General features: G+C 41.7%; 1 protein-coding gene across 2 annotated transcripts in view; it reads left to right on the top strand.

The window, feature by feature from the left end:
* The first annotated feature begins 1,838 nt into the window (after window positions 1–1,838).
* bcl9 (BCL9 transcription coactivator) overlaps window positions 1,839–10,110 on the top strand; it is a 38,061-nt gene continuing 29,789 nt past the window's right edge. The window contains exons 1-2 of one of the 2 annotated variants that reach the window (XM_052082740.1): window positions 1,839–2,029; window positions 6,840–7,045. The gene's annotated coding sequence lies outside the window, so the exon portion shown is untranslated. Of the gene's footprint in view, window positions 2,030–2,242; window positions 2,548–6,839; window positions 7,046–10,110 lie in introns of those variants that run through there. The other variant, XM_052082739.1, reaches the window with a different exon arrangement.

The raw sequence follows: 10,110 nt of genomic DNA, 5'->3' as shown, positions 1-10,110 counted from the left end.
TAAAAAACATTTTATGGCCTGCTTATTTAAAACATTACCTATACCATACCTAGTTTTATGATATCAACAGTTTCACCCTGAGGCGGATTGTATTTGTTGAAATTTGTGTTTCCATTCATTCCTATGGGGAAAGACCGTATCCCTTTTTCTATCATATTTCATTCACAAGTTTCCGTTTCATAGACGCAACGCAGCAGGCTTTAAACGGCACCCTCCAACATGAATGTCCTGCCATTTGGGTTAACATCTCGACTTGGAAGCGAGCGCACGCCCATACAATGAGGCCATTTTAACAGTGTGTACACTTAAATAGCAATTAATTCAATCCCCAGTTGTCCTGATTATACATTTGGGTTACATTGGAAATGTATCTTGATGAATAATTGAGGAGGACCACTCTTACGTTGCATGTCTTTAATGTTTGACTCTTGCTTGGAGGCTTGTGATAGTCGCTCTCTTGTGCGTGTGTGTGTGTGTGTGTGTATGTGTGTGTGTGTGTGTGTGTGTGTGTGGGTGTGTGTGAGAGAGAGAGGAAGAGAGTGGGCAAGCTGATGCTGGGCCACAAGTGATATGATTCGTCAAGTGGTTGCGGTCTATTTTTCAAATTCCAAAATGTCATTAAGTGATTTTGCTCACTGGGAACATAAAAGTCCATAACATTGAATGACTTGCGTTTAATGGAATGATGCTGAGAAAAACTCAAGGGTAAAAATAACATTCGGCAATCTGACCCCCCTGACGGTCACAATTTCACCCTGGGACAGACGGACTTAATGGAATAACACTTAGATTGCGGAGCCAGAAAGAGTCACAACGGGTGACATCATCAAGGCTGGGGAAACTACAAACTGTCCCAGAAGGGGAGGAGCTTTGGGAAAAAAAAGGGGTCTGGGAAAGATGCTGCAGTGTTGAATTGTGGGAAACGTAGGCGCTTATAAGTTTATTGTTCGAGAGCCCAATAATATGTTAATATATAAGATGAATCTATCAGTAACATCCAAACGTGTAATGATATAAAATGATATAAATAAATAATATTTTTGTTTGTTTTTTTTCTTTTTCAATATATATAATATAAAACCAGTTGATCCAATTTTCATGTCTTATATGTACACTTTTTAACTCAGTTCTTAATAACAATTTGTAAAACAAAAGATAAAACATACCAAACAAATAAAATAAAGTAGTGAGATATAATAAGTAACATTGCAAACAAGAATATAGGCGACACTGAAGATTTCTGAATGGATATCAATCTTCTTTTCTGAATTATTACATCAAGAGACCTCAACTCAACTCAGCAATCACTGCATACAGACCTGAAATAAGTATCGATTTCAATCAAAACTAGTATAAATAATGGAATGTAATTTATAAATATACTGATTGATGTGAAACTTTCCTAAAAAATATGCACATTTCTAATGGTACACAATTTTTAATCTTTTGATTTGCACGGTATCTAATTCTCAAGTTCATTCTGAAATGCAGCACAAATATGGCAATTAAAAAAATCTTTTAAAAAATGATATTATGTAATATATACGTTAAAAAAGTGATGTCATCCATCCTTCATCCAGAGAGGCGGTCATGTCCTAACCCGTTTCTAACATTGGAAGTTGTTAAAACTGACAAAAGGCAACCGAAATCTAAATTAACTGTTAAAATATGAATTCGTTGTTTATCATTGTGTTCTGGTTGTTTTTTATTTGTTATTTTTTAAATAATAACTCAAAGAAGGCGTACAGGAGTAAACGTCCACTGTCCGGCGGCAGCCTCAATGGCACACAGACCTGACCTAGAATTGCTACTTAGAATTCGGAGCAAACCATTTGAGCGCAACGGTGAGGGGTGCAGCTGTCGGCGGTAGTGCTCGTAGAGCGACGTCAGGAAATCTTGACTGAGCAATGGAGTAGGACCACTGGAAAAACTCGGGTGAAAGGGGGGGGAGACGTGTTTGTATTTTATTATGGTGCCGCGATCATGTTGTGATTTGGGCGTGCAACGACGAAGGATTTAAAAGTCCCAGGTGAGTGTCATGTTTTTGCTGGCCCTTGACGAATCCAGGTGGATAAGGAAAAAGAAGTGTCGCCAGTGAGAAGGCACAGTTCGCCTCCTGGCAACGGGGCACACGCGGGATTCTCCTCCCGGGGACTGCTCACTCCGGTATCCGTCCGTCTCCCTCCCGACCGAAACCCCCCTCCCCACCCACCCACCCGAAGACTCTTCGGCTGCTGGCTAGCCAAGCCCCGCGTCGCGTCCACAGCCGTGGCGGACAACCGAGGCGCTCCTTTTCCACGTTACAGAAGCCCCATTTTTTTCTCCCCTTGGTCTTCCCCCTCCTCCTCCCATTCCCACCAAGCAACCAGCGCGACAAAAGCGGATTATTCAGGATGGTCTCGGCATGGCGCAAAAGCCGCGGAGAAATGCTGTTTTTTTAGCCGCCGACAGCGGAGGACCGCCCGAGCTTGTTGGTGAAAATGGAAAAAAAGGATACAATGCCCGCCACGCTTGTTGTGCATTCCACTGGAGCCCCGCGGACGTGGGGTATTGTATTTTTTTTGTTCTCATTCTAAATAATAATAAGAGGAATAATAATAATTGCTCTTTGGTGTGATTTGTACACGGTGGCGACGGGAGATTATAAAGGCCTTGAGCCTTCTCATTTTAATTGTTACATTGTTAACGGAGCTAGCATAACTTGAAAAAACGCACGCCCGCCGACCAAGGGCCCTCACACTGGGGGCTTTCTCTTTATGAAGCCACGGCGAGACCATGAAGGCACCCTTGGTGTCGCTTTTCCGGCCGGGCGAGACGTCGTTGTTCTCACCGTCCACTGGCCTCCGTCTTCGGGGAAGACTTTGTTTGCGCTGGCCGAGAGGCTCCATGAATGCTCAAGTCCTCCTTCCAACACCACCCCCCTCCCCACAACCACCACCACCACAGCAGGAGCTCTGTGGCCAAAGAGGAACAACTTTTTTTTCAGGGGAAAGATGGGAGGGAAAAAAAAGTTCTTGGACTTTTTCAAGCACAATCCGGTTGACTTTTTTTTGTATCCGCCAAGAATTGTCCTAGTGGGGCGCTGAGATTCAGTGAGGGGGGTGGCGGAGGACTCTCGACTGATGCGTAGCCGATGTGTGCTTTAAGTTTATTTATAGTTTGGGGTTTGCAAGTGTGCGTGTGTGTGTGTGTGTTTTAGGAGACCGTTTGTGAGGAACTTTGTGCGGCTTTGTGCTGTGTCACACAGATTTGAAACACGCTTAAGTGTGTGCAGCTTTGTTTCTTTTGGACCAGCGCCACAGGTTCTTGTAGTGCTAGCATACATTTTCTGTTGTCCACAGTCGACAATTGTTAAAAAAATTGAAGTCTAACAATTTGGTCTTGAGTTGTTAATCACCGTTAAAAACGTATTTTCTTTCACACAATGGTTTTCACACAACCTTTTAGGTGATGCTCTTATCAGGTTGGGGCAGGTAAGAGCTTCTTGGCACAACTAAACATGCTAAAGCTAGTTAGCGTGAAAAAGGACACTATCCACAAGTTGTTAAGAGTACCCTTTGTCATGTGTTGCCTTATTAACCTACACAGACATTAAAATTCCGATTTATAATGTGTAGCAATTACTTTTTTTCGACTATTATTATTATGAGCTAAACGCTAAAGCCATCTTTAATTGGTGGACACCATCCACAGTTCTTACCTTTTAGTACCCTTAAAACGTTTCCCTTTTCATTTGTTGCTTAAATTTATAAAAAACACACACACACACACACACACACACACGTTCTTTGTGTGACCTAATATCTACTGTTATTCCTAACATTTTTTGCTCTTCCCAGAAATTAAAATAGCCTATCTGGACCGATGTTGCACACAGCTAAATGCAAAAGCTAGCATTCAATTAAACACTATCCACCGCTTCTCATTAGTTTTTTTCAGACGTATAAGTGCTCCCCTTATTTGTTGTCTTTACAAGCCTACCAAATTGAAGAGAGTTTTCAGTTGCAACCCTGTGTCATCCAAAGCTAAACATGCAGGCAAGTACACGTTGCAGCCGGACAGTACACCCAGCACCCTCGGTTTTGTTGGCTGGATTATTTACCTGTGGTTGGCAACGAAAGTTAAAAAGAAGGTATTGGACATTCCTTGAGAGAAAACAAGGATGACATCAAAAACTCCATCATGAATAAGTCATGCCAGCAATGTACATTCTTGCAAAGTATGTGTTTGCATACAAACAGCATTGCAAAACAAACTTACACGGTGTTGGCCGATATTTTGAGCTGTTATTTTCATTAAGAGTGGCTCTGAACTTTGGAGAGGTTAAAATGGCAAATCTGTGTTACTCAAGAGCTAAATGCTGCGAGTGAGCTTTCACAAGGATATACACAGGTTACTTTTCTGTCTTATCCACAATAAAGGGAATTTAAACTGATGGAGATATAACAGTTTTTGTCACTAAACATTTTTTGGCCTTTTGTAGAGGTTAATTTGCTACGTATGGTTTCTGTTTCACCCAAAGCGAAGTATGCTCAAACTAGCGTTTACTTTGAATAGCAACAATTGCATTCTCCTTTGGGTTGATAAATTGTTTCCCATGGTGTTTTGATTCCCTCCAAAGCATACACAGATGAAGGAATGTGATGTGTGACCTTTATGACTATTATTTGGAAGGGAACTTTTTTCCTCAGCTTATTGCTTATTTTTAAACTTGCCAGTTGGGTAGCTTAGCATCAGCCACGGCTGAACTACTAAAGAATGTGGATTGACATGTTCTTATGCCCTTGTTTCATTTTATTGCCTCCCAATAGCCTACGGATAATGGAATTTAGATTTCTAGGGTGTGTCACCTTCATCAATAATTATTTATTATTTTTATTGGTAGTAGTAGTAGTAGTTGTGTCCTAAGTAAAGCTGTTCTCGGGTTAGCGCCTTAAGTCACATGTGCACTCATTTTTGAGTTAAAACACACACATACACACACACACACACTCACACACGGTGAAACCTTTTGATACAACTGATGGCATAGAAAAGCATCTGGATAGTTAGTGGGCAGCTAATTAGGAGCTAATGCTAGCAGTCACTGTATATTCTTCCCAAAGCAAACCCCAGTGATTCCTTTGGTAATCAGTGTCGCACATGTGCTGAGTTCATGCTTTGATGCTTACAGAACTGAGGTCTAATGAGATATTATAAGATGTTGCTTGATGTTTTTAATTTTGTTGTGTGTGACACTTTTATTTGATCATATTCAAAATTTCTTTTTGAAACTTTTGAGGTGTTCAGATTTTGAGGTATCCACATCATGCCACCTTGTGTTCCAGTGTTAAGAGATGTCAGTAACCCAAATCTACGAGACAAGAAATTTTCCCTTGTGACATTTTGGTAACATTTATAGTCATAAAAAGATACCTTTGGTTGAATTGAAATGTTTAAGAAAACGTTTCTTTTGTCCCTTTTTGTGCCTCAGAAGACAGTATTTCATGGCCATGTGTATGCACCGTCCAAGCTTGGTTTCCATGCACACAAGGCACACTTTCTTATTTGAAGGCTGAGGGCCCCCTCAATTGCTAAGCAACACCGCTGTCTGCTTGCATCATTAATTTATGTGATGCACACAGGTTCTTATTTATCTCTTCTTCCAATTTGACGCCGTCGTCTTTTCATTATAGTGACCTGTCAAACATTGTTGGCAATAAACTGGTACCCATTCCATGAGAGTTGTCGTTGTCAGATTTGGTTGACTTAAAAAAAATTCCCATTGAGGTGAACTGTATTTAGAATTCAATGTACGACATTTTGAGGTTATGAACGCTGAACACTGTTAACTAGTTTGGCAAGCAGCATAAGAATTTTTACTTTCGTAGTGTTTCAGGTTACATTGCCATAGGAACAGATGTCGGTCATAAGACGAGGAACACCCTGTAATTTTTTCCAGGGTCCAAACTGTCTCCATAGCAAAACCTTTAACTTGAGAGAAAACATTTGACGTGAAATTGTCATGTAATCGCCATTGTATTGAAAACAATAAAATGCTCAGAGGAGTGGGCTAAAAACCCTCACTTGGCTGATGCGCATTACTGTCACACAAGTATAAAATTCAATCAACCGCTAATTAAATATGTAGAAACTACACAGCCAATATAAAGTGGCAACATCACAAATGGATGGACGCAAATGCGCAAGCACTGGTCACACAGCATCCAAATCAAAGTCCTTTGTTTAAGCAAAAAAATAAAAAAGTGAATACAGACTCCTGCTGAGAGTCCTGTCAAGTTGGCAAGAACTGAACACAAATAGTAATTAGAAACCTCCCTAAATAAAACAGTGCTGAACTTACTTTACTGACTCGAAGCAACTCGACCACATGACAAACTGACTTCTGGTGATCATATTATTGTCGGTTTTTATTTGAAGTGTTCTGTTGTATTATTGTTATTTCGTGTTAAATGTTCTGTGAGGCGCTTTGTTAGAGCTGCAACTGTTCTGAAAGCGCGATATAAAGAACGATGTAGTATATTGTATCTCCGAGTCGCGTGATACCAAATCACTAATCCTCAATTTTTAAGATGTTTGACCTTTGAGGTAGCTCTGTATACAAAATGGAGCACATGTAACCTATCAGAGGTTTTGATGTGGTCCCTCATCGTTTGAAGTTTAAATGAGTGTTTGGTAGGAAAAGGAACGTAAACAGTCGGTGACCTAAAACTTTGCACCTCCTGTATGTTTGCTCCATGTTGTCATGTCAACACGAGCAACTGAGTGCTTTTCCTTGCCGCTGCGCGTATTTGCTTGTCACCCGATGAAGCAAAGTTCTCTCTCCCTGTGTGTTGCAGGTGTGAATGACTTGTGGCTGTAGGGTGTCGTGAGGGGGCCAGCTTCCTGCAAGTGCGCACGCACACGGGCGCACACATAAACAGCCTCCAGGGGGGAGGGGGCTGACTGGTGGCTCTCTGGTGGAGAGCACACATCGGTGCCCAGGAGACCTGAGGCCTGGTCCTCCATATGAGGCCCTGCTCAAGGGGCAGGGGGGGCTTCTGAGGTAAGTCAAATTCAACTCTACTGCTCTCTTGTTACACCCATTAAACATGCCTTGTCGTAATGATTTTTTTCCTCTTAATTTTTGGGAGGGGGGAAACTACAAACCCTGAATGAAGTTGGGCCGCAGTGTTAAACCCCCCCCCCCCCCCAATACAATTATTTGCAAATCACGTTCACCCGATATTGAATGGAATACATAACAAAGAAAAGACATACGGCTGCAGCTGTTCAACAGTCCAGGGTGTCCGCCGTTGTATTTTATGCTTCATCATGCACCACATATGTTTAAAGGGATACAGGTCTGGACTGCAGGCAGGCCAGTCTGTTACCGACACACTTTTACCATGAAGCCACGCTGTTGTAACACATGCAGAATGTGGTTTGGCATTGTTGTGCTGAAATAAGCAGGAGGGTTTCTATGAAAAAGACGTTGCCCTCCCAGATTGTGTAAATTACCCATGCTATTGGCACGAACACAGACCCATATCATCACAGATACCTTTTACCTATGGCATTTTGCAGTGGTCAGATCTTGTTTTGTTTTTTCAATTGTATTTTATATTTTTTACAGGGAATTCTTAAGGGTCGTACATAATACAAAACGAAAAATGTCCAACGGGGAAGTAATGGAAATTGAAATAACCACTTCCGAGATGTCCGTCTGTTTTCAAGAACATTCTTTGTTGTCACAAGAGGTTTGTTGCTGTATTGTAAAACTGTGTAATCACCCTTAATTCTGATGACATGCCTGGTGGCAAAGATTACAGCTTGTGCTTGTGAGATGGGCCTTTTCACATAAACGCAGTGAGTTTCCTGCTCTTTTTTTGTTTGTTTGTTGTTATTGCCAGTGTAGCCGTATTTTACTGAATACCCAAGAGATACATTTCCATTTTTGTCATCACATTTTTCCTGGTACCAATGTGGAAAAGTGACAGACAATAATAGTGCGTGGGTATTTCTGAGCGCCTTTTGGGGCGGTCAATATCACCTTATAACAGTCATAAAAATGAAACGATAATTAGAATGCCATAAAATAAAGGTCATAAAATATGTGAAAAGTCAGATGGCCTATGCAGATTGAGGAGTTTTAAAACAGGATTGAAATTGTGGAGGAATTTGATATCCTGGAGTGATTGTGGAAATGAACTCCATGGATGAGGGGCTACATTGCTAATGGTTCTGCACCCACAATGGGATAAACAGCCTAGAGGTACACTGAGAAGCATTGAGGAAGAAGATTGTAGAAGGTGGGATGGAACGTAGCGATGGATGAGGGCAGAAAGATCAAGGCGGTATTGGATTTTGGGGAGGATTGAAGGTTAGGAAAGAGGATGTTGCTGGTTCTTCTGTTTGGGGGTGATATGTGTAAAGGAGTGAGCTCATGTAATGATGATGATCATTTATGGAATTTAGATGCCGACTGGGCATCAGTCTCACGAGACTTGCTCACATCTTTTGCAATGTCACGAGTGATGTTGTTTACATATCTGTTTTGTTTGACATAAAAGATGAACTATTTCCAGAATAATTGGTATAGACGCACCGAAAAGTCGGCCACTGAAAATGTTCTGCTGAAGAGTGCTTTTTTTTTTGTTTCGGTCCAGAAAAGGCTTTTGTTACCAAAACAACACTGCCGAAGCAAGATGCTGTGATGACGGGAGTGGTGCCTTGATACGGGGCAGTGAGCCCACAGCCAAAGTTTCCCCTCCATGGCAGCCGGCCATTGCTTCGGGAGGGGATGTGGCTGCCGAGGACTGCCTCTTCAATGGCTGTGAAGTGTGCGTGCACGTTACTTGGAAGGAACCAGACAGCTCTCACTCTCTTGGCGACATTCACATTCCATGCTGGGCGTGCTGCCCCATTGGATTTGTATTTATTTATTTATTTATTTTTAAATCCCATCTTTTTATGTACTGGTTCATTTTACAAAAACAAATGGAACTTCTATTGTGAATGGAATGCATCCGTAAAGTGACACATGTGCGGATAAAACACAAGGTTAGAAGGTGCGGTGTTTACGGAAGTCATTATGGGTATTGAGCATTCCGTGTAGTGCTCATCTCGGTTCTCGATTCCCAACTTCTTACAGTCCCCGTTCCGCGCTCTTCTGTTCACACGTTAGCGCCTCCCTCCAGAAATTCCAAGGAGGAGTCAAAGAGATTGACAGATGAGCGAGATGGGAGGAGGGACACATGTTTGCAGAAATGAGACAATCGTCCCTGGTTGACATCATTTCCCGGAGACTGCAGTTAAAGGTTGTCTGTTGTCTCACACCGTTTGTCCGTTTTATGCTTTATGTTTCAAGTGGGATTAAATTAAAGCCAACATTGATCCACACTGTTACTCTTCATAACATCGCGGATGCAAACGTGATCGTGAGTGTTCCATCCCAAGAAAACCCCCCACCCCCCAAAACCCTGGCTTGCTCGCAGCACATATTTGGAGTGACTTGTAAATAAGCTTTCCCTGCTGATATGTTGCTTAGATAGTACGTTGAATGCTAAATCGGTGTAGAATAATCAAATTAGTTTTATTTTTCTCATGAGAATATCAAATGCATTTAAGAAAAATGTTACTCATCTTCTTCAGGGTTGTTGACAAAGCAGTGCCATTGTTTGATAGCTCTACACTGCCGTGTTGCAACTGTGATGACTGGTTTGTATTCTCTCTCTTTTGATATTTACCTGCAAAGGCATCGATAGCTTTGTCGCAATGAGAGGAAGCCTTGAGTTGTGGCATTAATTGTTCCAGAGGAATGAGGACGTCATAGCCTGCACCACTTGGCTCGAGCTGCATTTTGTTTGGGCTTATTCTCCGATGTGTACGGAAACATGGGGCGAAACGTGGTCATGCTGCTCTCCCTGAAATCTTTGTCTCGGGCGTTTATTTATCTGCTATCTAATCCCGGCATATATTAACTGAAAACCGTGGGGAGGTGAAGGATGCCTGGAAAATGGATATTGACGGAAGGCAGTTAGGGATTTATTTTTTCTTTCGTTCGTTGGCCTCTCAAGTTTTTTTTTTTGTATTTGTTTGCTCTGTGGGATTTCTAATTAAAACTCAAAA

Source organism: Hippocampus zosterae, chromosome 12 (assembly GCF_025434085.1).
Source record: "Hippocampus zosterae strain Florida chromosome 12, ASM2543408v3, whole genome shotgun sequence".
Classification (NCBI taxonomy): domain Eukaryota; kingdom Metazoa; phylum Chordata; class Actinopteri; order Syngnathiformes; family Syngnathidae; genus Hippocampus; species Hippocampus zosterae.
Note: the sequence above shows the minus strand (reverse complement) of the source record. Positions and strands in the feature narration are given on the sequence as shown.